Source organism: Rhinatrema bivittatum, chromosome 1 (genome assembly GCF_901001135.1).
Source record: "Rhinatrema bivittatum chromosome 1, aRhiBiv1.1, whole genome shotgun sequence".
Classification (NCBI taxonomy): domain Eukaryota; kingdom Metazoa; phylum Chordata; class Amphibia; order Gymnophiona; family Rhinatrematidae; genus Rhinatrema; species Rhinatrema bivittatum.
Genome location: NC_042615.1, coordinates 282,996,406 through 283,024,084, shown reverse-complemented (window position 1 = coordinate 283,024,084; position 27,679 = coordinate 282,996,406). Strand labels below are relative to the sequence as shown.

General features: G+C 44.1%; 1 protein-coding gene across 1 annotated transcript in view; it reads right to left on the bottom strand.

Moving 5' to 3' along the window:
* Positions 1 to 27,679, bottom strand: part of LOC115087992 (dedicator of cytokinesis protein 2-like) — a 1,829,205-nt gene that overhangs the window by 1,321,299 nt on the left and 480,227 nt on the right. The gene's annotated exons all lie outside the window — the stretch shown is intronic.

Here is a 27,679-nt window from a genome sequence, read left to right as displayed (position 1 = left end):
TTCTAACAAGCTAAAGATAATTGGTTCTGCTTCAGCACTCCCCGAAGGTTGCTTCTGCTAAAACACTTTTCTGATGCTAATATAACGTTTTTTGTTTTGGTTTTTTTTGCTGTTCTCTGTTTCCTAGATGGCAGGCCGGGCATGCTGGATTGCAATATTTACCTCGGCTCAGCCCATCAATAATGGATCCTAGGGCTTTAACCCTGACATAGGGCTAGAAGGAGGGTGGAGAACAGATCACAACCAGGATTTTTAACATTCCTCCTAAATTCGCAGATGTGTGATTGTCCCTACCAGGTCTCTGGTATTTCATTAGCATTACGTTATTAAGCAAGTGAGCCATTTTCCAGAATTCATTGACGGGAACCCAGATAGCCAAAGAGGCCTTTCCAAGTCACTGTCTGGCACTGAAGACTGTGGATAAAATGCACATATCTAACATGCCTTAAATATGCCCTCTCTAAGCCCCTCTTGTTTATAAAGCTGCTTCACTTTGATTGTGAATCCTACCCTAAGTCTCCTCTTTATAAGAGGGCTCTACTTGGGATTCGGGGTGCGTAGCCAAAACATTTTTCTTTGCTTCATAACTTTTTTTTTTTTCTTTTCGCTTTCGGTTGTTTCATTTTTTGAGTACACTGCATTGTGAAAAGCCATTTACAGGACACAAAATCATTCTCATGTACACTAAGTGGGTTTTTAAGTGCCCATTTAGAGGGTAATGTTCAGTAACCTGTGTAGGGCTACAGTCTGTTGATAAAATGTACCCCAAGCTTTAAGCTTAAATTTGCAAAGTAAACTCATGTGCATTAAGTTGTTTGAAAATGTATGGGCTGTGCTGGTTACGAGCTTGGGAGCAGGCGTAATTTACTGTGCATGCTTTCAGGTATATGCTTTTACAAATCAAAAGAAGACGTGGAAACCCCAAACCCGCATCAGCCGCATCCCCCGGAATGCCTATTTGCCATGCGTGTACAAGTGTACACAAAACTGTGTTCCACATGTACATACACTTGCATACATGCCAGCATTATTTTAAAATAGCCACACAGGTGCATAAAATAGGAGGAAATTGCTAGGTCAGACATAAAAGAGGGGATGGAATGCCTACCAGGAACCTTGGCTAGCAGGGATACCCACTGTATTGTCAGCATTGCTGGTGTAGAAAGAAGGATCTGTGTTTCCATATTGAGCTGGCCAGGAACAACAGGGCCAGCAGAAACGAGGGAAGAGTAGCATTTTATGTAAAAATTGGATATTAGAGCAACAGAAATGCAGGCGGTAACTGGAAAGAGGAGGGGATGTGGGTTCCCTCTCGAGATGGTGTTTTTTTCATCTATGCTGGTGTGATTTACAGAGTGCAGTGAAGGGGGAGGAGGTGCTGGTGAGAAAGTTTAATCTGCCAGATGTTGACTGGGGCATCCCCACTGCTGAAACAATTAGAAATGGACAGATCTTGGATGCTGCCTTCAAGGTGTTCTCCTCAGGCAAAGATAAGAAAACACATGAAGGATGGGGGAAATATTAGACTCAATACTTACAAAAAGAAAGTGTTTCCTTTTTAGTTTCTAATTAATATTATTTTAACCAGAGTATAATAGCAAATGGCATACTCAAGTACATTTCTCAGATTTCAATAACAAAATAACTCACAAATGTACCTATCATTATAAAATGTCAGTGAAATGATAACACTCTTTTTATTTTTCAATTTCAGCACATCAACTTTAATCAAACAGTACACACACAAAATTATGTTTGCAAATCAAGGAGAAAGTAAATATCCACAACCACTACCATTACTTATTGTAATTCACTTCTTTCAAATGATCTTTAATTATCTATGTTAATGTATGGAAAAGCTTCTCCCAAGTCAATATATATTAATTTGGATCTTTTCTATGCTCAGTTAGAATATCCTATCTCTCTACGTGCATTGAAAATGACATCTGTTGCAACCTTAAAGGTGAATTTTCAAAATGTTCTGCATGTAAAAATTAGCATATACGCATGTAAGTAGCATCGGTTTGCTTAGTCCATATTTTATAAAAGTCCATAATACGCGTGCATTTCCACTTCTGCGCACACATTTACATGTGTAAAAAAGAGACAATCTAGGAGCATTCCTAGGCCAACAGTTACACAAATTGCTGTTTTAACAGACACATGCATATATTTTCCAGTGTTGCTTCTTAGCCAGATACATCTTAAAACACCACTTATCTGGCTAAGGTCTGGATTTATCAAAATGCACTAAATATTGCATATGGTAGGAAAAGAGATGTGGTTAGCACTGTGAGAGAGAGAGAGAGAGAGACTAGCTGACATGCCCTAAAGCTAGATAGGTATTTATAGGAGGCCCACCTAGTAACTGGAGGTGAGGTTTAGGTATTAGTGTAGGGGTTAGGGGCCTCTTTGACATTCAAAGTGAGACGTGCAAACAGAACAGTGCTCTCTTGTGAAGATTTGATGACCTTCGGAGTGAGGAAACTCACCCAAAGATGAGATTTGTGCAATGTTCTCTCAACCTATCTCGATGTTACCCAGGTAGAGAGTCCATCAAGCTAGGTTGAGAGAACATTGCACAAATCTCATCTTTGGGTGAGTTTCCTCACTCCAAAGGTCATCAAATCTTCACAAGAGAGCACTGTTCTTTTCGTACGACTCACTTTGAATGTCAAAGTGGCCCCTGACCCCTACACTAATACCTAAACCTCACCTTGAGTTACTAGGTGGGCCTCCCATAGAGATATAAATAACTATCTAGCGTGAGGGCATTATAGCTCTCTCTCACTCTCTCTCTCCTCATTTACATCACACCAAACATTATGGTGCTTTTGCATGCGTTAAAGGCATTTTTGCATGTGAAAACGCCATATAGCACTTTGATAAATGATGACCCCCCTAAGTAAGATAATCAGATAAGTCCAAAAAGCAGTGCTTAGCCAGATAAATTACATTGCCAGATAAGTAGCACTTTTAAGACTTATCTGACTAAGTAGTGACTTTGCTGTTACTTAACTGGGTAAATTGGAGCTCTCTCGAATAAGTATCACTTTCAATATTTAACTGGATAAATCAGAATTCATCTGTTTAGGTATTGCACAACTTCTAAACTCGCAAATATTTACATCTAACTTTAAAAATATAGGTGTGGAGATTTTCCCTGCATAATTTCCTTGTATTTACCCCCATGAAAGTTGGCTTTTAGTCATGTAAGTGGTAAGAGTTTCTAATATGAACGTGGCAATGAAATTACAGTTTTACCTACCAGTTTTCTGAGTCCATTTGCAGGTCATTGAGACCCTCCTTGCTCTTCAGTCTGAAGTCCCCCCCATTTCACCCAGACCCCCACCCAGTCAGTATTTCACTTTTAAGATGTATACCATCATTTACTCCAGATGTAAAGTAGGTGTAAATATATGCGACTAAACGCCAAATTAACATGTGTAAATTGCTTTTAAAATGGCAACTTATTCGCATAAATATTGGCACTACCCCAGAATGCCCAAGACCCACCCATTTTTTGCATACGCAAATTTACTAGTGGCCCCTTACTTACACGTGTAGTTTTAGGTTTATAAAACAGCATATTATGCGAATATGTGCTACTTACATGCCTATATGCAGATTTTTATGCATGCAATTCTTTTAAAATTCACCTTCTAATGTGCAAACAGGAGGAATCTTGCTACAGCATGGAGCAATAAGCAATCCTATTTGAATTACATTTTTCTTCAATAAGCTTTTATATAGTTGATGCAGCCTAACAGCAGTGGCAAATGAATGGATATTACCTTTTCAATTACGGTATCTTAAGGAAATCATCCCAAAAGACAAAAATCATAGAAGCCGATTTTAAAAAGAGCACGTGTGGGCCCATACAGGCGCACATCAGCACGTGAGCAAGGATCCGCTAGAATTTTTTATTGTCTGAGCACCTGCGCGAAAGTGTTTTAAAATGCACCAACCACGCGTAAGTATGCTTCTAATTTTAAGAGGTTACTCGAGCACAGCTAGCGTGCGTGTGTCTTCAATAGGACCAAGGTTTTTATGTGCGTAGGTCAGTGAGTTTTAAAGCATAATCATGCGAGGCACATTCCCAGTTTTCCAATTGATCCACCAGTTTGCCCAGAAAATAGCGAGGTCTTTCAGACCGCTCTGGTTCGTCATCCTGCACACGGCCCAGTTGACCAGGACCTCTCGCTCTTTCTATAAGCCCTACAACCCGAGATCTCCAGACTTGTTCCTCCTCAGGAGCAGCAGTAAAGTTACGTGGATATCCAGCTTACGTGCACTGCGGGTTCGGTTTTTAAAATTTGGAGTTATGCGCATAAGTCTTGGTCCCGCCCCAGAATGTCCATGCCCCACCCATTCCCCACCCCTTTGTACCCCCTAATTCCTCACACACACATGGATACATATGCATGAATTTTTTCTGGTTTTTTAAAATCTGAATTGCAAAAATGTCCAAATACGTGCATAGGTGGGCTGTGGACGAGCAATGCTTTTAAAATCGACCTGTTATAATGTAACAAAAAACTGTGTACAATAATTTCCCTTGTCAATTTGGCATTTATTGCAAAAACCAGTAGGTTATTCTCATTCTCTGAGTTTTGACAGGGTATCTATAGCTATGATGTAAAATTCTGAACTGCCTCCTTAAATGTTGCATCTATGGACATTGTAAATGTGGATACAAAGATGTTTTTCATCTGGAAATATTTCTTGGCCTAATTCCTCTTGTTAATAATTACTTAATTCTCTCAGCATTTCTAAATCCTGATTAGTCCTCCTCATTTTATACCTATAAGGCAGATTGTCGCCCAGTTTTCCCATTTGTCTCAGCATATCATCTAGATAAGAAAATAAGAAGTTATCATACTGGGTCAGACCGAAGGTCCATCAAGCCCAGTATTCTGTTTCCAACAGTGGCCAGTCCAGGATACAAGTACCTGGCAAATATCCAAACATTAAATAGATCCCATGCTACTAAAGCCAGTAATAAGCAGTGGCTATTTCCTTAGGGGCAGATTTTTAAAAAATACGCAAGCGCGTACTTTTGTTCGCGCAGCAGGCGCGAACAAAAGTACGCTGGATTTTATAAGATACGCGCGTAGCCCCTATCTAAACCCCCCCCCCTTACCTTTGTTGGGAAAGTTACGCCTGCTGAAAGCAGGCGTAACTTTGCGCGCATCGCCGGTAGCCCCGTCCGTCCTCCGGTCCCGGGGGCTGGTCCGGAGGCCTCGACCACGCCCCCAGGCCCGCCCCCGAAACGCCACGTCATTTCGGGGACGCCCCCGGACACGCCCCCTCCCGCCCCTTTTCGAAAGCCCCGGGACTTACGTGCGTCCCAGGGCTTTACGTGCGCCGGCGGCCTATGCAAAATAGGCCGCCGGCGCGCGAGGGCCCTTTTAAAATCCACCCCTTAGTGAACTTGATTCATAGCAGTTTATGGACTTCTCCTCCAGGAACTTATCCAAATCTTTTTTAAACCCGACAACACTAACTTCCCTAACCACATCTTCTGGCAATGAATTTCAGAGCTTAATTGTTCGTTGAGTGAAAAATAATTTTCTCTGACTTGTTTTAAATGTGCTGCTTGATAACTTCATGGAGTGCCCCCCTAGTTCTTCTATTATCTGAAAGAGTATATAACCGATTCATGTTTTAGTCCTCTCATGATTTTATAGACCTCTATCATATCTCCCCTCAGTCCTTTTTTTTTTTTTTTTTTAATTCTTTATTTATGACTTTTCTAATACAATTGTATCATAAAGTAAACAGGAAACATGTTGCATACTTTAGGAGAAAACAATATTTAAACAAAGTTATTAATACACTTTTTTTTTTTAACCTAATAATAAACCAGTGGGAGGCAAACTTTCAAGGAGAATATTAGAGATTAAATATAATTCAGGGCATTAACCTAAATTAAGAGAGCAGAATAATTACTTTATTCCCCTGAAAATACGGTATGCTGTGGGGAGCTATGAGAATCAATATAAAGCTTTAATTGCTCTGGGGAAAAAAATATAAACGTCCCCTCAGTCCTTTTTTCTCCAAGCTGAACATCCCTAACCTCTTTAGCCTTTCCTCATAGAGGAGCCATTCCATCCCCTTTATCATTTTGGTCACCCTTCTCTGTTCCTTCTCTAGTACAAATATATCTTTTTTGAGATGCGATGACCAGAACTGTGCACAGCCCTCAAGGTACAGTCTCACCATGGAGCGATACAGAGGCATTATGACATTCTCCGTTTTATTCACCATTCCCTTCCTAATAATTCCTAAAATTCTGTTTGCTTTTTTGACTGCTGCAGCACAATGAGCTGATGATTTCAATGTATTATCCACTACGATGCCCAGATCTTTTTCCTGGGTGGTAACTCCTAATTTGGAACCCAACATCATGTAACTACAGCATGGGTTATTTTTCCCTGTATGCATCACCTTGCACTTGTCCACATTAAATTTCATCTGCATTTTGGTGCCTAGTCTTCCAGCCTTGCAAGGTCCTTCTGCAATTTATCACAATCCGCATGTGATTTAACTACTCTGAATAATTTTGTGTCATCTACAAATTTGATCACCTCACTCATAGTATTCCTTTCCAGATCATTTATAAATATATTGAAAAGCACCAGTCCAAGTATCCTGCTGGAACAATCCTGTTCATTGTTGTTGATGATTTTTATGTCTAAACTTCAGATATGCATATAGCTGCCCATATAGGATATCCTATTGCAACTTCAGCTGATCATAAGAGTACATAGTAGCTCGTAATTCATCATAACTTTAACAAGTTCTTTCCAGTCCCCAAATACAGGATATTCCATTTCAGAAGGGAATTTGCTATATCGCACTAGAGGTAAGAATGTAAAAACTTCAGATCTGTCCCCCATCATTTACACTGAAATCTCCATGTCCTTGCTACTAGTTGAATGATATTGCCTACCGTATACTTACCTGACATTTAGATCCAAACCCACAGAAAACATAAGCCATGTTATGAAAACTAATATACTGCCATGTCAAAAATAGCAGATTCCTGTGTTGGTGTACATATCCCTTTTAGTAGAGAATCTAGAGAGAGGGAAATACCTCCTTAGGTGGTGCGATACAGGTAAAAAAGGAAACCCCCAGAGAAGAAGAAAGGTAAAAGACTACATATCCCAGCATATCATGGAAGGTAAACAACATTGCAGTGGTTCACTTCCTTTCTATCTAACTAAAACCAAAAGGTATGCATTGGTGTGTAAGCAGGTTTAGGGGTGCAGGGGTCTGTCTGCTACAAGACACTGCCAGCTGCCCTCTCACCTTATTTGCGATCCTAAGTAAGGGAAAAAACAACGTGTATTCTCCTCAGAAATAGACTTCTATTTATCAGCAGGACATAGCATTTAGAAAATAATAACAATTCCTATCTCTAATATTCTGGCCACTAAGCACCAGTTTTCCCTAAAGAAAGTTCTGTATCATGGGTGGTAACAAAACATGCCATATACCTTAGTCTGCTTAATATGCTAATACATAAGGCTAACTTTACTCATCCTGGGTCCAGACTTCAGGTGATATCTCTGTTCACCTCTGAAGCAGGCTCCATCTGGAGAGCTGGAACATATGGGCAGGGGAGAGGCTTGCTTTCTGGGCTTGGTACTGGCAGAGCGAGCAGGCTGTCCAGGAAGGAGACTAGCTTCTGGCTCTCTTGCTTGCCGGCTGTCTGGGCTTGTTCTCACCCTTCACCGTCTATGACTCCATCACTCTCCGCATCTGAGCTGGGGTCTCCTCTCTCTGATCACCTAACCACAGCTAGTTTTCTCCCTTCTCGAGAGCAGGGAGGGCTGGTCTGTTTCTGGCCCCCCTTTTCACTTTCAGGGATGCTTCGTCACAAGTTTCAGGGTCGCTCTCAGGATCGGCTCTCCGGCTTTTCTCCCAGGGTTTGTGCCTCTCTCTTTTTTTTTTTCTCTCCCTTTCTTTTTCAGGGGATCCTTCGCTTGCCTTTCTCCTCCTTTTGGTTTCAGGGTCACTCTCCCAGGGGGGTCCGTGGCTTCTGCCCTTTTTCCTTCTTTGCCCCCTGTCTTATACTTCTCAGCTGATAAATATGCATAAGCTCATGCATAATCACATTGTGAGTAGAGGGTCTTTTGCCGCATTGAAGGTCTTTCCCCCCCCCTCCCCATTACTTCGGGGGGTTCTACCACGTTGCAGGTCTTCTTCCCCCCTCCCATTCCTTCGAGGGGACAACTGCCACATCTGTATGCCAAGCTGTGAGTCAGAGTGTTTTCCTCTGTCTCAGGCTGCCCCCCCCCTTTCCTTTCAAGGGTGGGGGTCTTTATGACCTCTACACTCTGCTTTGGTAGAACCATGACTCCTGCTTATGCTTTAGTCATATTGTCCTTCTGTCTGGTTTCTTTATTTAAACAGGCCCCTACAAACAGGCACATCTGATAAGGTATCCTTCAGTGTATCAGGACAAGGCCTCTTCATTTTCCACAAAGACAAGGTTTTAAAGTTCACCTGGACAAAGTTCCTTCTCTTGCTGTGACAGTGTCTGGGGCCTGTCAGTATTTGGCCTGTATATGGCTATTATAATTCATATTAGTGGTAAAACATGAGATATATCCCTACAGCTGTTGAAGTGTGGGCTCACTCAACCTCTAACAAGATCCATTAAGGAATTTGGGGTTACTTATTTTTTGTTTTGCAGATGGTATACAACTGGAGATACCTTTGAGTGACCAGTATGAGGAAGCTGTTAGGAGGTACAATAACGTTAGCTATGATTTTGATCTGGTACAGAAAGAGCTAATAAACTTAAGTTGAATCTGGATAAATTTGAAAAGCTGTGGTTTAGATGCCAAGGGAATGTTAAACGCAAGCAGTTGTCTATTATTTCTGTGACTGAGGGAATTAATATCTTTCTTAAAAAAAATCTTTTCACTGTTGGGTAATGTATACTGCTAGATGAGCATTTATCAATGGAGCCACACGTTTTGACAGTGGTGTCAACAGTGTTCTTACATTTAAGAACCCTACTGCAGAATTGAGCCTTTCTTGATGACATAATATTTGCTACTTTCCTTCACGCTGTTATTGCACCCATTGACTAAAGTAAGATACTTAAACTATATTGGATTGCCAAAAAAAACCAGTAAGAAAGCTACAAGTAGCAGACAATGCAGTGGTTCATCTGTTATCTTGTGTGAGCTGGAGAGACAGTATAGCCCCCCTCCTGAATCAGTTTCATTAGCTCCTTGTGATTTTCTCATTAAGTTTAAGCTATTGACTGTTGTTTTTTTAATGCTGGAATACATTTTTTTCTTATCTTCCAAGAAGGCATTATTAAGCAATGTCCATACTTCAGGCAAACTTTTAACCTTGGGAACTGCTCTGTTTAATTTTTTGCTAACTGCTATTGAGCAGGTCTAACTTAGTCAGACAACTTATTCGGCTACTTATCCGGATCAGTTATCTGGATAAGTAGCGCCGCTCCGATCTGCCCACTGTCCGCCCACAAAGTTGTCCACCTAATAGATAGCCAGGTAGCTGACTTATCTGGTTATTTAGCAGCTACTAAACATGAGCGGATATTCAGCAGCCGCTAAATAGCCAGATATGTCCTACTTATCCGGTTATCTGCTGTTTGAATACTAAGCCCATTATGATCGCTATTGTGTTATCCACCACCTTTAACCCTTGCACCAGGTCCTATGTTTCACTGAGAACTAGATCTATAGTAGTTCCCCCATGTGTTTGGTTGCATGACCAACTACTGCATGAAGCAATCATTTGTAGAATCTAGGAACGTTACCTCCCTAGCATGTCCTGATGTGGCATTTACTCAATTAATAATGGGGTAATTAAAATCTTTCATTATTAATGTGCTGTTAGTTTTATTAACCTGTCTAATCTCTTTCAGCATTTTACAGTCAGTTTCCTCCCTGGTACTTCTTTGGTTAAGATGGAGCCCATCCCGGCAGAATAGCCCCCCCTCTCTCCCAGAATGTTCTCCAGTTAATGCACATTAGTAGAAAAAAATCCAATTTGCTAGTATACAATGCTGCTGGTGTCCACTCTGGGAAATTGCTTTCATGTGGGATCTTGGAATTACTGTGGACCACGCGCTGAAACCACCAGCACAGTGTGCAGCAGTGGCCAAAAAAGCCAACCGTATGTTAGGGATAATTTTGAAAATCATTGATAACACATCTAAGGATATTATCATGCCTCTATATAGAACTCTAGTGCAACCACACCTGGAATACGGCATGCAGTTCTGGTCACCTCATGTCAAAAAAAACCTTGTGGAGTTTGAGAGGTACAAAGGAGGGCAAATTAGAATGGTGAGAGAACTGAGGCATCTCTCATTTATTTATAAAATATATAATCCGCTGATCCACAGAGCTTAGCAGGTAACAAGTTTATATACATAATTATCTGGTATCATACAATAACATAGGTAGCAACCAATCAAAACCATAAAGCAAAATTAACAACAAAACATAACATAACATAACTACAATATAGGATGACCACACAAACCTACAATACACAGCTAACAAATAACAGATGTAACTAATTTTACCCAATCGATATTAACAAGTGGCAAAAGCAGAAAAGAAAAAGATGTGATTTTAATAATTTTCTAAAACATAACAAGTCTTTGAGTGATGCAAGGTGCTTTGAGTGATGCCAGGTGCTCATTCCAAAGTGAGGGACCAGCAATTCCAAAGATGCATTATGGGATTCATTTAAATGGACATGTTTATGTGCAGGTACCACAAGTAATCACTTAGAGGAAGAACATGCTATAGTGGTGAGCATAGCTGCCTTCCAAGCAGTTGACCCGCGTTCAGTCCCTAGCCAGTGCATCATAACCAAAAATCCTAAGGTTCGACTTTATAGTAGAAAGAATGAAAAGTGATTTAAGAAAGCTTCAAGAGTGGTCATAGATTTCACAGCTGGGATTCAATGCCAAGAAGTGCAGAGTCATGCACCTGGAGTGTGTTAATCCAAAAGAGCAATATGTGATGGGGGTGAACAACTGATGCACATGGACCAAGAGAGGGACCTTGGGGTAATAGTGTCTGCCAATCTGAAGATGGCAAAGCAAAATGTCAAGGCAATAGCTAAAGCCAGAAGAATGATGAGCTGCATAGAGAGAGGAATGACCATTGGGAAAAAGGATGTGATAATGCCCTTGTACAGGTCCTTGGTGAGGTCTCACTTGGAGCACTGGGTTCAGTTCTGGAGCCTGTATCTCAAAAAGGATAGAGACAGGACGGAGAGGGTCCAGTGAAGGATGATCAAACTGATGTGGTGTCTCTATCAGAAGACTTATGAGGATAGGCTGAAGGATCTAAGGGGTCGATTTTAAGACCCGTGCACATGTGCCCATGTGCATTAGAGATGTGAATCGGAACCGGAATCGGTTCGGTTCCGGTTCTGATTCAAATCTTATAATTTTTATCGTCCGGCCCGATTGGTTTTTTGTTTATTGGCTGCGCCCAATCCGATAAACAAAAACCCTACCCTGACCCATTAAAACTGACCCCTTAGCCTCCCCCACCCTCCCGACCCCCCAAAAAATGTTTTTAAATTACCTGGTGGTCCAGTGGGGTGTGGGGAGCGATCTCCCGCTCTCGGGCCGTCAGCTGCGCTAATAAAAATGGCGCCGATGGCCCTTTGCCCTTACCATGTGACAGGGTATCCATGCCATTGGCCGGCCCCTGTCACATGGTAGGAGCACTGGATGGCCGGCACCATCTTTAAAAATGGTGAGGGCCATCCAGTGCTCCTACCATGTGACAGGGGCCGGCCAATGGCATGGATACCCTGTCACATGGTAAGGGCAAAGGGCCATCGGCGCCATTTTTATTAGTGGAAGCCGACGGCCCGAGAGCGGGAGATCGCTCCCGGCGCCCCCACTGGACCACCAGGTAATTTTAAAACATTTTTGGGGGGGTCGGGAGGGTGGGGGAGGCTAAGGGGTCAGTTTTAAAGGGTCGGGGTGGGTTTTTTTTTATCGGGCCATCGGCGCCATTTTTATTAGTGGCAGCCGACGGCCCGAGAGCGGGCAATCGGTCCTGGGGCTTCCACTTGACAAAATGTTTTGGGGGGTTTGGGAGGGTGGGGGAAGGTAAGGGATTAGTTTTAAAGGGTCGGGGTGGGTTTAGGGGTTGTTTTGGTGTGCCGGTTTTCCCGACCCCCCCCCAAATAACTCCCGTTAGTGGACACAAACCCGATTAACGATTTTTCACGATAAATCGGGGGAATTTCTATTGTATCGCACTCTTTAACGATTTTTGACGATTTAAAAAATATCGGACGATATTTTAAATCGTCAAAAAACGATTCACATCCCTAATGTGAATGCGGTTCCCGGTGTAAGCGTATGTTATAAAACTGATGGTCGCATGCACATGTGTGCCGGATTTTAAAATCTGAGTGCTCATGTGTGGGCGGCTTGCGACTCGTGCGCACAGGGGGGAATTTTTCAAAGCAATGTGCGGTGACATGAGTAGGGCTTCCCCAGGTCCCTCCCAGACTGCTCCAATTAAGGAGCAGACCAGGAGGGAACTTCCCTATACCCCTATCTAACCTTTCAACCTTTTTCCCTTTCCTCCCTCTCCTCCCTGACCCCTACCCCATACCTATTGGAATTCTTTTTAATTTTTTTACCTTGCTGCTCCTTTGGAGCAGCAGTAGACCTGGCGCCCACTTCCCCCGGGACAACGGCTAATGGCATTGTCCCGGCCCATCCCTTCCCGCCCAGACCACGCCCCCAGCCTGCCCATTTGGAGACACCCGGCACTTCGGCCCTTCCGAAAATGCACAAGGCCCAGCCATACACATAATCCCCCTTTTTTTGGCGCATGGCCTGTTTAAAATTGGGCCGTAAATATTAATACCATGGAAGAAGAAGGTGCAGGGAAGATATGATACAGACCCCCATATACCTGAAAGGTTTTAATGGTTCACAAACTTCAAATCTTTTTCATTGGAAAGAAAACAGTAAAACTAGAGGCATGAAATAAAACTCCAGGGGTACAACTGAGAACCAACATTTGGAAATATTTCTTCACGGAGAGGGTGGTGGATGTCTGGAATGCCCTTCCAGAGGAGGTGGTGAAGACAAAAACAGTCAAAGAATTCAAAGGGACATGGAATAAATACTGCGGATCCCTAAAGGCTAGAGGGTGGAAATAAAGAAAAAGGTGCATGAGGATAACCTATATGGTGCAGAGGTTACTACTCTTACAGAATGCATGGGGATTACTACCTTGATGCTTTTGACAGAACTGCAACATCTCTCTCTGATTTGATGGCAGTGGGGGTGGGAGGAAGGAGAGCTGGATTCAGATGGCAACCAACGTGGACCCCGACTTTTCTGGTCTAGGATACTGATACACAGACATAAGGAATAAAAGCACAGGACTGCTTCTAAAGTCAAGTCCAAGAACAAAGCATGTCAAGAAGCATTGCCTGAATTTTCAAGAGGCTCCTCATCCAGTAAAAATGTTGCTAGTAGTAATTTTTTATGGGTTTGACAGTTGCTATCTTTTTTAAATTTCTAAATATTACTACCCTAATCATAACATTTGTGGTAACTGCACGGAGCGGCAATTACTACCCTTAAGAGAAACATCATTACTACATTGCTACATTACTATAAGAAGGGCAGTAAACATTAGGGGTGTGCATTCGTTTGCAATGTATTGGCAATCCACAACGTATATGCCATATTCGTTGTATTCGTGGGGGTCACGAAATTCATGGCGAACCCCCATGAATACAACGTATCACTAACGAATAAACCCCCACCCTCCTGACCGCCCCAAGACTTGCCAAAAGTCCCTGGTGGTCCAGCGGGGTCCTGGAGCGATCTCCTGCAATCGGGCCGTCGGCTGCTGGTATTCAAAATGGTGCCGATAGCCTTTGCCCTTACTATGTCACAGGGGCTACTGCTGCCATTTGTTGGCCCCTGTCACATGGTAGGAGCACAAGATGGCGCCAGCCGTCCATTGTTCCTACCATGTGGCAGAGCGTCTCACCCCATCCGTGAAAAATCGTAAATCGGGGGAGGGCGGGAAAACCTGCACACCAAAACAACCCTAAAACCCACCCTGACCCTTTAAAACAAATCCCCCACCCTCCAGAAAAACCCCCCCCCCCCCAACATGTTTTAAATTACCTGGTGGTCCAGTGGGGGATCTCCCGCTCTCGGGCCATCGACGCCATTTTGGCTGCCACTAATATAAATGGCGCCGATGGCCCGATAAAAACCCCCCCACCCGACCCTTTAAAATCACCCCCTTAGCCTCCCCCACTCTCCTGACACCCCCCAAAAACTTTTTACACATACCTGGTGGTCCAGGGGGGCCACGGGCAGCATCGGCTGACCGTCGGCCCCTATGACATAGTGAGGGCAAAGGTAGCGCCGGCTTTCCCCCCCCAGCCGAACCCGATCGTTAAAACGATCGGGCACACGATTCACATCCCTAGTATTTATTAGAGAGGTAGAAAAGCACAGCCCATGGAGCGGGAGGTGCAGGAGAAGTAACAAGATCAGAGTGGAGAGGTATACCCAGAGGGAATACCTCAGACGTGGAGATCCAGTAGTGTCCTGCAGAGCAGGGTACACCGAAGAAGTCTCTCCATAGTGGTGATGCGGTAGTAGCCTGCAGTGCAGGGTACACCGAGGGATTCCTCACTCAGAGATGGTGTGGTAGTGGCCCGAGGTACAGGAACATGGGTAAGGGTCCTATAGCGATGATGCAGTAATGGGGTACACTGGAGTGGTTGCTCACTTAGAAATGATACAGTAGTGGCCCAAGGCACGGGATACACCGGAGAGGATTCCACAATCAGGCTGGTATAGTAGTGGTCCGTGGAGTCAAGGTACTCACAGAGTGGTAGTTCCAGCAGAGGTCCCAGGGAACGGGAACAGACAACAGTCCAAGGCAAAAGGCCCTCTGAGGAGCAGATAGCCAGAGACGAGGAAAGGCCCCCGAGGAGCGGGTACCCAGAGCGTCTCACGCCGAAGTGCAGTAACTGGAACCAGAAGTCTCTAAGACTGGAGGGGATTCAGCAACGAGGGAACTTCTTGCTAACTTGTCAATAGGCAGGGACAGCCAGCTTAAGTATAGCAGAGTGAAGATGTCATCCAGAGGAGACGCCCCCGAGGTTCCCGCCACGACGTGCTTAAGACTGGCCTGTGCGTGCGCTCGCCTAAGTGATCCCGAAGGCAAGATGGCGGTCAGCAGTGCCCATGCTGTCCCGGGAACGCCAGGAAGGTCAGCGGTAGCTGGCAGAGGCCGCCACTCTCCCCAGTGATGACAAGGCAGCAAAGAAAAAGGTGAACATTAGTGGTCGCAGCTGTCTGCTACTGACAGGCGTAACAGCTAGTACTTATGTGCATCCCTATTTTCCTCATTTACATCTGATTTGCCAGTATTTATGCTCTTGTTTAATTTCTTCATTTGGATCTGCTTTTTATTTTTTGAAAATGGCCTTTTGGCTTTAACTGCCTTTCTTACCTGGACATTAAGCCATGGCTGCAGTTGTTTGGTCTTCCTTCAATCTTTTTTAATGAATGGAGTAGATGTTATCTTGGTTTCCAAGATGGTATTTTTTAGCAATGTACACACCTCACTGTAAAAGTTTAACCTTTGCAACCGCTCCTTTTAGTTTATTTTTTCTAAATAATTTCCTCATGCTATCATAGTCCCCCTTTTTAAAGTTATATGCTACTGCAGTAGTTTTACTTAATCTCCCTCCAGATTATGGGACAAGCCCCTTAATTCTGCAAAGAATGAAAACAAGCAAAAAGGCTGCCACACACATTTTCCTGACTCTTGCAGATCAGTTTTGAAATATTGCATAGAGAAATGAGCAAATGATTTTTAATGTAAATACCGTATATTATTGTGTTGCTTTTTGCATTATGTATATTTATTTTCTAAGTGCAGTTTTCCCTCCTTTAGTGTGATTTGACTGTTTCCCAAGGGGCATGGTTTCAGCCTTATACAAGCAGCATTGTTTACTCTGGGGATGTATTCTGCCTAAACCTTGCTGGAAGCAGGAGGATTGCCAGTAGCTGACGCTGATTTATCTATGTATAACGCAATTACTGTTCCAGCTGAGGTAAGCTGTTCTTTGTATATCTGGGACTTTTTGATCACTCTCACTTGCAAAGAAAAATAACCATAAAAACAGACAAAATGTAAGGCCCGTTTCACAAAGAAAGATTTTAAACATAGTATTTTGTGTTCCATCCTTTTGCTCACCAGTCACAGAGGAAAAGAAACATGGATACATAGATATGAGGGATGATAAAGGCTGCAAGGCCCATCTAGTCTTGTCATTTTCTATACCTCACAGATCCTACTTGATCTCTAGTTTTACCCTGGTGCATCTACTTCCGGTCCTCATGGCCCACAAATGGGCCAGGTTTTCGGGATATCCATAAAGAATAAGCATGACATAAATTTGCATATAATCAAGACAGTGTGCATTAGGGATATCCTGAAAACCCAAGCCCTTTGTGGCTCTCAAGACGTGAATACCGCTGCCCTAGTGAAACAGGGTACAGGCCTGTTATGCTGGATTACAGCTCTTTTCTGTAATCTCGGTTTTCCACTGGACAGCCAAGAGCTGAAAGACAGGCTGCCGGCAACCTGGTGCAGAGTTAAGCATGGAAAATGGCAGAAGCTCAGGCTGCAGGCTACACTTAATGGTGGCCACCAATAACTCCTGCTTTGTTGACTCCTTGCAGGGCCAGTGCTAGCATTTCTGCTGCCCTAGTTTTTGGTTTTTTTTTTAACAAAGAATACCCCACCTCAATTAAACATGCAGAACACAGACTTACTCTTACCAAATTCAGAATGAAGAGACTATAAATTATAAACAGAAACTGAACCGGAAACTGCAACAAGCCAGACTCTGTATGCAATGCAGCAATGGAGAAACAGAAATATCACCGGTCCTCATAAATCATTCATCAAACAATAAAATCAATGAATATAAATCAATCATATTAGTACAACCATACTTGGAAATATTCTTTTTATAATGATCTAAGGAATAGAATAACATCAAATAATTAAGAGCTAATTCAAAATTTTAAATATTCCCCAAACAGCAATAAATTATTTCAAAATGGCTGACATAGACATGCAATAAATAAAACTAATAAGGATGGAAAATTCACTGCTCTCCATACCTGAAAACTTTTTATTTCCAGTCTTCCTGAGTAAGGCATGGATTAGTGAGGCAGCACAAATTTTTTTCACACACACCCACACTAGGGATGTGCAGCAGGGATGGATTCATCCCATTCGGTATTCATGGGACCCAAATCCGTTGCATCCATTCTCGGGGGACCCTGATCTGTTCATTAGTTACATATGTATTCGTTTCCCAAAAAACCCCCATCCCAACCTTTTAAATGTAATTAACTACAACCCCCAACCTCCTGACCATCCCAAGACTTGCCAAAGTCCCTGGTGGTCCAGCGGGGGTCCTGGAGCGATCTCCTGCACTCGGGCCGTCGGCTGCCAGTACTCAAATGGCGCCGATAGTTATTGCCCTTACTATGTCACAGGGGCTACCGCTGCCATTGATCGGCCCCTGTCACATGGTAGGAGCACAAGATGGCGCCGGCTGTCCAATGCTCCTACCATGTGACAGGGGCCGTCCAATGGCACCGGTAACCCCTGTGACATAGTAAGGGCAAAAGCTATTGGCGCCATTTTGAATACCGGCAGTCGACAGCCCGAGTGCAGGAGATCGCTCCAGGACCCCCACTGGACCACCAGGGACTTTTGGCAAGTATTTGGGGGGTCAGGAGGGTGGGAGTTTATTCGTTAGTGATACATTGTATTCGTGGGGGTTTATCATACGTTTTGTGACCCCCACGAATACAACAAATATGGCATATACGTTGCAGATTGCCAATACATTGCAAACAAATGCACACCCCTAACACACACACACACAAACAACCCCAGACAGATTCCCATTCACTCACACACACACCCCAAATAGGTTCCCATACACACACACACCAGACAAGTTCCCATTAATTCACACACACCCCAGACAGGTTACCATTCACAAACACGCACCCCCCCAGACAGATTTCTACCCCCCCCCCCCCCCCACACACACACACATCCCAGTAGGTTCTCATGCACACAGAAATACACACACAAACCCCAGACAGGTTCCTAGTCACCTCCCCACCCCCCCCCCGGTCAGGCTCCTATTCACAAACATTACACCCCCAGGTCAGGCTCTCATTCACACACACCACATCCCCACACCCTAGTAAGGCCCTCATTCATTCATTCACACGCACACACACATACCACCGGGAGCCATTCCGCTACTCCTCCTCGTGTGCCGACCCGTGCGCACAAGACTAGCACTTCCTCTATGCTGATCTAGTGCATCACAAGATGCACTAGATCAGCATAGATGGGGATGGGGATGGGGATGGGGATGGGGATGGGGATGTAGATGGTGGCCATCTTGGTAGTAGCCATCTTGGTAGTGCAATGGGTCCTGAACCAGGGAATCTAGCATTCAATTCCCACTCAGGGACTACTAAAGGCAAATTAGCTCTCCCTCTGCCAAAAATAAATGTGGTGCATAACCTTTTTTGGGTACTTGAAAGGTTCTTGTGGTCTGATTTGGCCTCTGTTGGAAACAGGATGCTGGGTTTGATGGACCCTTGGTCTGTCCCAGCCTGGCAATTTCTTATCTTCTTATGTACAGAGAACACTGGCACCGAGAAGGAGTAGGAGATTGGGCTCCTTCTTCTTTCTTCGGCCGCCGATGGGATGGGGTCCACTGGCGAACTCATGGGCCTCTTCCTCTTCTGGGCCACCGGTGAGATGGGGTCCACCGGCGGCCTCACAGGACTTTTCCTATTCTGGGCCACCAATGAGATGGGGTTCACTGGCGGCTTCATGGGCTGATTCCTCTTTCAGGCTGCCAGTGAGATATGAGTCCACCAGCAGCCTCGCAGGCCTCTCCCTGCTCCCAATGCCGCTCCACCGGGTGTACTGCCTTGTGCAATTGCACAGTTTGAGCACCCAGTGGTGCTGGGCCTGACTCCTTGGCCTCTTGGGTTAACAGAATGAGGATCTTCATAGTCTTGCAGCCTCTAACAACCCATAACTGAAGCATTTGTACCATGTTTGGGGGGGGGGGGGTAGGTCCCACATATACTTGTCTGGCTGGATACTATGTCAGAGCAAGAACTCCTGTTCTGGAATGACGTCATCTCCTCCTCTGGATGAGTAGCATGAGGCTTCTTCTCCTCTCCCTGTCCCTCTTGGATGGGCATGGTGGCCATCTTAGTTCCATTAACTTCTATGGGTTCATTAACTTCTATGGTCCATTAACTTCCAAACTTTTTCAAATTCTCCAGGGTCCTTTCCCCAGTCAGGGGACACATCTCCTAATATCTCAAATGCCCCCAAACGCTTGAGAGCCCCTCATTGCTGAGCACCATTTTTTTGTAGCCCCTTTCCCAATCCATTTCTGGGCAGAGGGGAAAATGGGGAGACACATGGACCAGCGCAGGCCCTACAGCCTCCCAGATTTGCCACATAGGAGGGGAAAAGATTTAACTCTTCAAAGCCCTTAAGGTTTTTATTCACTGGGGCTCTTTTGAACAGCAGCCTATACAAGTAAAGAAAATACCGCATGTACTTTAAAAACTGTTGTTCAAAAGAAAAGTACTTTGCTGGTACTGATGGCAAGACAAAATCCAAAAACAAAACAAAATAAATCTCTGTCACATTCACTGCCCTACCATAACAGGTCAGCTCTTGGGACAGGGACCCTCCTCCCTTTGGGCCCTCCCAGGTACCAGCAGTGAAGGCAGCTCTCTTTTTTCCTCTCAGCAGCTTCTCTAAGGAGCTTCTGGATGATTCCTCTTCAACAGGAACTCTTCAGGATCCCGTCCTCAGATGGACAGCTCTTTTTTCCCCAAAACTCCCACCAAGGACAAAATTCTGTCTCAGTGCCTTCTTCCAAGACAGATAAGGAATTTCAAACAACCTTTGATCCTGGTAACATCTTCTTGAACCCCAGGACCTTTTCCTTTCCTGGAAATACAGAGTCCCCAACCTTGGGTCCAAGCCCCTTTACTGGACAGGAATTTTTCTTTCTCCAGGTTCTCCTCAGTTAGGAAAAGGTGCCTCTCCAGAAACTTCTTTATGAAAAGAAAGACCCCCACTAGCACCACTCTGTGGGGAGGTGTTATGCTCTCCTCCTGCAGAGGGGAGGAGTTCGCAATCTGTTATCACTCACCCTGCCAGGAGGGCGGAGTTAGCAATCTGTTCTGCTTTCCTCCTTAAAGTGGGAGGAGTTAGCAATCTGTCATGATCTGCTCCTCCAGAGGGGAGGAGTTAGCTATCTGTAGTGCTAACCCTGCCAGGAGGGCGGAGTTAGTAATCTGTTAGCGAACTGCTATTAGATGCTCCTGTAAGAGAAGAAGGTAGCAATCTGTTATGGATCAACTGCCCAGGGAAGAGGAATTGGCAGTCTGTTCAATGATACTCTTCTGAGGAGAGGAGCTAACAATAGGTATATTGTACTTCGCTACTGAGATAGCAATCTATCATGCCTCCGATACGGAGTAGCAATCTGTTATAAATAGGCTGCTGGCAAGTCCCATAGAAAGAGAAGTTAGCTATCTATATAATACTTCCGTAAGCAGTGTTAGTGGTCAGTAGTGGTTGGCTCCCATAGAGTGACAGTAGTGTAAGGAATGACCACTTGGAGGAAATGGTGAATCCCTGGGCCGATGGCAGATAACAGCACCCCCAGGAGGAGATCCTGAGAGGAACCACCGGCTAGGCTAGAATATGAAATAAACTCAAATAGTTCTTTATTAGGCTGGAAGCTGAAACACCAGTGGTGGCAGTAGTGAGTCGATGTGTCCGGCAGGCTGAAGTCCTTCTGATACTGGAATATAATCTCTGGGTTGCTGAGCTGTAGAGAGAGACTAGAAGTAGTGAGTAGACAGGGTATACTGGATACAAGATGGTACACTCACAATAGTAGATGTCTGCAATGGTCTCTATGCCACAGAGTCTTCAGTACATTCAGGAACAGGAGCTGTAGGCGACCACTGGTTCCTATAACAGTCTGTAATAAGAACTCACAATAGCTGTATATGAAATGGCTTCTAGAGTAAAAGAGAGTCTGTAAAGGATTCTAGGAATTTGGGCCCTCGTGGAGCGAGTACCAGTTCCTATCTGCAATCTTGCCAATATAACTCTTGATCTCCATACCTGCGATAACGTCTTGGACGGAAGGGAGTCTTCAGAGCTATAGGAATGTAGGCCCTCATGTAGCGAGTGCCGATTCTTATCCACAATAGAACTCACTGTGTTCACATCTGCGATCGCTTCCAGACAATGAGGAGTCTTCAGAGTATTCAGGGACATAGGCCCTCGAGGAACGAGTACTGAATCCCATCTTGGCAATCTGAAATCAAGAAGAGAGAGTGGAGCCCCCGTGGAGTGGGTACTCCTGGTAAGTTTGAAAAGGCCGAGCAGTGGAGAAAGATTCCCCTCGCTGACTCAGATCGTTGTTGCAAGTATCGTGGACTACCGAAACAAGTCCTGTTGGAGTTCTTGCTAACGCGTTAGAGGTTAGTAAACAAAGACCTTTTAAAGTGGAAATGGATGATGTCACTACGGGGAGACGCCCCCGAAGTTCATGCCCTTGCTGGTACAAAGTCTGGAGCGCGCGCGCCCTTACATCATCAGGAACATGGCGGATCCGTAGCGTCAAGCCAGCCAGGGGACATCGGGACCAAGAGGCAGGAAGAAGCCGCAGCTGAATCTGTCCGTCAGAGCCGAAGGGAGTTGCTCCCAAGGTAGAGAGGGTGGAGCGAGGGCGAGAAGAGGCACGAAAGGAACAGGAGGTGACACCGTCAGACTGCGGATGGCAGACTTGCTTCTCCAATGATTTTTCCCATTGAGGAACATCTCACCTTCTAACACCCTCCCACTTACACTGAAGCTCATTAGCAGGGCAAGGTCTGTTGAGACCATTGATCCTACACTACTGGCACACCAGGTCTGTTCAGACACTATGGCCATAATAGTTAAGGGCATTATCATTGATAATACATAGGAATGTTATGCTCAGTGAACAGCAGCAGCCAAGCAAGCAAATAGAGTGCTAGGAATTTTTAGAAAAAGAATGGAGAATAAAACAGAGAATATTTATTTATTTATTTATTTAACTTCTTTTACTATACCGACACTCAAGACCAGGTCTTATCGTACCGGTTTACATTAGAACAAGGGGAAAAATCAATTAACGTATAAGTGGAAAAGAGAAGTTACATTAAAACAGGGAGAGTAAAAACATGGATGTCGGAAGATAGGACAGAATTAAGTAATTGAACAATAAGTTAACAAAATTACAAACTATAAATTAACATAAAACAATAAATTAATAATACAGAAAACATGGATTATAATCAGCGGAAATATACATGGAAATATATATATATGGAATATATACAGCTGGAATATACATGTTATGTCAGATGGGAGGAGTGGCGGGGGTGAGGGAAAAGGGTGGGTTGAGTTGCGAGTGGAAAAGGGAAAAAAGTGAAAAAAGTTTGGGAGTGCGGGGAGGGAGAAGGGTGGGTTGGAGGGTGAGAGAGAGTTGGTTAATATGGAATCCTTCAACGATAGGCTTGTGTGAACAGCCAGGTTTTAAGTTTTCTGAAGGTTAAATGGCATTGTTCCTGGCGTAAGTCTTGAGGAAGCGAATTCCAATGTAGAGGACCTGCTGTTGAAAAAGCTCGCTTGTGGATGGAGTTGTGAACTGATGATTTGTTGGGAGGGGCCTTGAGCTTACTTTTGTAGGCAGTTCTTATTGGTCTTGAAGATGTAAGTAGTTCCAGAGGGAAGGTGAGTTGGAGAGAGGATTGTTGGTAGACCGATTTGTGGATGATAGTGAGAGCTTTGAACAGTATTCTATGTTGAATAGGAAGCCAATGTAAGATTTTTAGGATAGGTGTGATGTGGTCCTTGCGCCGTGTGTTTGTAAGGATCCTGGCTGCTGCGTTTTGCAGCATCTGTAGAGGTTTGGTCGAAGAGGCGGGGAGACCGAGTAGAAGAGCGTTGCAATAGTCAATCTTTGAAAACAGTATTGCTTGAAGCACAGAACGGAAATCCTGGAAGTGTAAGAGCGGTCTTAGATGCTTCAGGACCTGTAGCTTGAAGAAACATTCTTTAGTTGTAGTGTTAATGAATTTTTTGAAATTCATTCTGGAGTCAAGGGTGGCCCCAAGGTCTCTGACATGGCTTGCTAGTGGGGTTATTGTGTTATTAGTGAAGGGGTGGTTATCGCTAGGGGAGATAACCAGGAGTTCCGTTTTGGACGTATTTAGGACCAGGTTGAGATTCGTGAGAAGCTGGTTGATGGCATGTAGGCAGTCGTTCCAGAAATTTAGAGTTGAGGAGATGGGGTCCGAGATGGGGATTATGATTTGCACATCGTCTGCGTATATAAAATGGGTGAGGTTGAGGCTATTGAGCAGCTGGCATAAAGGAAGTAGGTATATGTTAAACAGGGTAGGGGACAGAGAAGAGCCCTGTGGTACTCCTTGTTTTGATGGGACGGGGTGGGATTCTTTGTCGTTTATTTTAACTTTGTAGTGCCTGTTGTTCAGAAAGGATTTAAACCAGAGCAGTGCAGAGCCAGAGATGCCTATTTCCATTAGACGGCTGATGAGGATGTCGTGATTTACCGTGTCAAACGCCGCAGAAATATCGAGTAGGGCTAGGAGGTAAGATTGTCCCTTGTCAAGGCCCATCAGGATGGTGTCCGTTAAAGAAAGAAGGAGGGATTCTGTGTTTAGGCGTTTCCTGAAACCGAATTGAGAAGGGTATAAGATATTGTGGGAGTCCAAGTAGTCGGTGAGACGGAAGTTGACAAGTTTTTTCCATTATTTTAGCTATAAAAGGTAGGTTTGCGATGGGGCGGAAATTTGCTGGGTTGGCTGGGTCCAGATTGGGTTTTTTTAGTAAGGGTTTCAGCGAAGCAATTTTTAAGGAGTCAGGGACAGATCCTTGATTGAGGGAACAATTTATGATGTCTGCCAGAGATCTGGCAATGGTGTTAGGAATGGTGAGGAGAAGTTTGGTTGGTATTTGGTCTAGAGGGTGAGATGAGGGTTTCATTTTCTTGATAATCGATTCTATTTCCAGGGATGATGTAGGTTCAAGAGATACTAGCGTCTGTTTAAGAATAGTAGAGGATGGATTTTGGCTAGGAGTTTGGCTGGGGGGTTGTAAGGCTATTGATGATTTGTTGGATGTTGCCAGTGGGCCAAGTAGGTTTTTGACTTTGTTGTCAAAGAAAATCGCCAACTCTGTAGATTTGTTTTGGGCTTCTTCTTCTGAGAAGGTAGGGGAAGTGGGAGTGGTGAGGGCTGCCACATATGAGAAGAGCGTTTTCGGGTCGTATAGGAAACCGTGTATTTTTTTGGCATAAAAATCTCGTTTGGTGCGGGTGATCGATGTTCTGTAGAAGCTCATTGCTGTTTTGTAAGTAGCCAATGATGTGGGGGAGGGGTCTTTCCGCCAGCGTAGTTCCTTGTGTTGTAGGTCTTGTTTGAGTTTTCTTAATTCCGTAGAGAACCAGGGTTTTTTGTTCGAGCGTGCTGGGTTGATAATTTTTGAGGATAATGGGCAAATTGAGTTTGCTACTGCGTGTGTGATTGTTTGCCAGGAATTAATTGCGGTATCAGCATCTGTGAAGTCCAGTTTGGATAGGTCTTTGGCAAGGCTGTTGTTGAGTGCGTCCATTGAACAAGGTTTCCTGAATTGGATGGAGGATTTGGAAGCAACAGGGGTCTGTTTTTGATTAATGGCTAGTTTTGTAACTATCAACGAGTGGTCTGACCAGGGGATGGGGGAGCAGGAAGGTGGGGAGATGGGCGAGATGGTTTCATTAGTGAATATCAGGTCAAGCGTGTGGCCTGCCTTGTGGGTGGGATTATTTATGATTTGATTGAATCCCATAGCCTGGAAGGAGGAAAGTAGGGCTTCGCAATTGGAAGATGGGGAGGGAGAATCAACATGGATGTTGAAATCTCCTAAAATGATAGCGGGTAAGATGGAGTCGATATGTTTGGCTATAATTTCGATGAGTGGAGAGGGGTCGGCTTCTAGGAGCCCTGGGGGGGCGTAAATAAGGCAGATTCTAGGAGCCCTGGGGGGGCGTAAATAAGGCAGAATATCATAATGTTTCTGTATTGCTCCATGTTGCAAACTCATCTTGAATATTTTGTGCGTTTCTGGTCACCACATCTCAAAAAAGATTGAGCAGAATTAGAAAAGGTACAGATAAGGGCAACCAAAATGATAAAGGGAAAGGAAAGATTCCCCTATGAGGAAAGGTTAGGACTTTTGTTAGGGGTGTACATTCATTTCCTACGTATTAGTAATCCACAACGTATAGGGCCAGATTCGTTGTATTCATGGGGAAGCGAAACGTATCACGATTCCCCACGAATACAACAAATCTTCACCGAATTATTCGGCCGTCTAAAGGAGCCAATTTAAACAAACCCCCCACCCTCCTGACCCCCCCCAAGACTTACCAAAACTCCCTGGTGGTCCAGCAGGGGGTCCGGGAGCCATCTCCTGCACTCACACCCTCGGCTGCCGGTATTCAAAATGGCGCCGATAGTCTTTGACCTACTATGTCACAGGGGCTACCGGTGTCATTGGTCAGCCCCTGTCACATGGTAGGAGCAATGGATGGCCAGCGCTGTCTTGTGCTCCTACCATGTTACAGGGACTGACCAATGGCACCGGTAGCCCCTGTGACAAAGAAGGTCAAAGGTTATCGGCGCCATTTTGAATACCGGCAGCCAAGGGTGTGAGTGCAAGAGATGGCTCCCGGATCCCCCGCTGGACCACCAGGGAGTTTTGGTAAGTCTTGGAGGGGTCAGGAGGGTGGGGAGTTGTACTTAATTCAATTTTAGCCAGGAAACAAATAAGAATTAACGCATGTACGTTTCGGGGGCCCCCCTTGCCAAATGCAACGTATCTGCCCCCCGACAAATCCGAATCCCGAATGCAATGTACAGGGTCCCTCTGCACATCCCTAACTTTTGGTTCAGTGGAGCTATAACAGAGGTCTATAAAATAATGAGTGGAGTAGAATGAGTAAATGTTAATCGATTGTTTATTCTTTTAAAAAGTACGAAGACTAGGGGACACAACATGAAGTTACTAAGTGATAGATTTAAAACTAATAAGAGAAAATATTTTTTTACTCAATGTATAATTAAGCTGTAATTCATTGCCAGAGGATATGGTGAAAGCTGATAGTGTAGCTGGATTTAGAAAAAGGTCTGGACAAGTTCCTGGGGGAAAATTCCATAAACTATGATTAAGGTGGACTTGGGGAAATCTACTGCTTATCCCTGGAATAAGTGACCTGGATTGACCACTTTTGGAAACAGGATACTGGGCTTGATGGACCTTTGGTTTGATCCAGTATGGCAAATCTTATGTTCTTATGTTATAGTGACAGTTTCTGTAGTGGGAGTTAAGGGTCACTGTGTGATTTTTATCTGATGACTATAGGGGGTTTTGAATGAAATGTCTTTTCATTTTTATTCTTTTGGGTTTTGTGTGTCATAACCACCACCATAATGTGTTTTAACAAATCTAATCTATTTGTACAGGTGATTTGGGGCAGGAGAGTTCCCACCTAAACAATTTTGAACAAGGCATCTTCTCCCTTTCACTCTACAACATATGAACTGCACCTGACCTAAATGAATCGCACTTCCATCTCTACAGCTTGGCCTTCTCAATGTACACTCTACAATAGTAAATTTCACCTCATCCTAGACTTTATTGACAAATTCAAATTCCATCTCCTATGTCTCATTTAGACCTGAGTAAGAGAAACTGAAACTCTTACCCTCACCCAACTTTGTTCATTTGACCACTGAATTCATTGCATACCCCAACCTATGGGCTATAGAGGGGGAGTTACTATCATCGTTAGTTTCTCACCGGCCCTAGATCTAGTTGCTGCCAAGCAAATAGGTAAATCTGACTGCCTAATATTGAAATTCCAATATCCCTTGGGCCAACAAACCATCCGTTCCAAGTGATCTTACCTGAGAAGTGCCACAGGGGCCACAGGGCTTTGTCCTCTGCTCAATCCTATTTCAGCATTTACATTCATCCAGTCTGTGACCTTATTCAGTCCTTCAACATTGAATTAGGCTCAATTTAAAGCCAAACTCATGTTTTATATATATTTATTTCAAAACCGTATCAAACATACATTTAGACAAAAAGTGCTAAGTGCAATACATAATATCCACATTTAAAATACTACTCACCATACTCACATTCATACCACACATACCATCACAACACACCACATACTCTGACGGGACACCCGTTTCACCCCTTCCTTAGGGCTTCTTCAGGGATTAGAAAGCAGTGGGAACAGCCCTGTCGGTTTGAATATATCTGGTTGGTACGGTGTTTTTAAGGTGAAGGTGCACAGGGTGGTTATCCCTGTTATAAAATAGATATCTCTCTTAACCATATGAAATATAGTTTTTTCGTGGTTTAGTTGGAGAATTGATGGCTTTGTG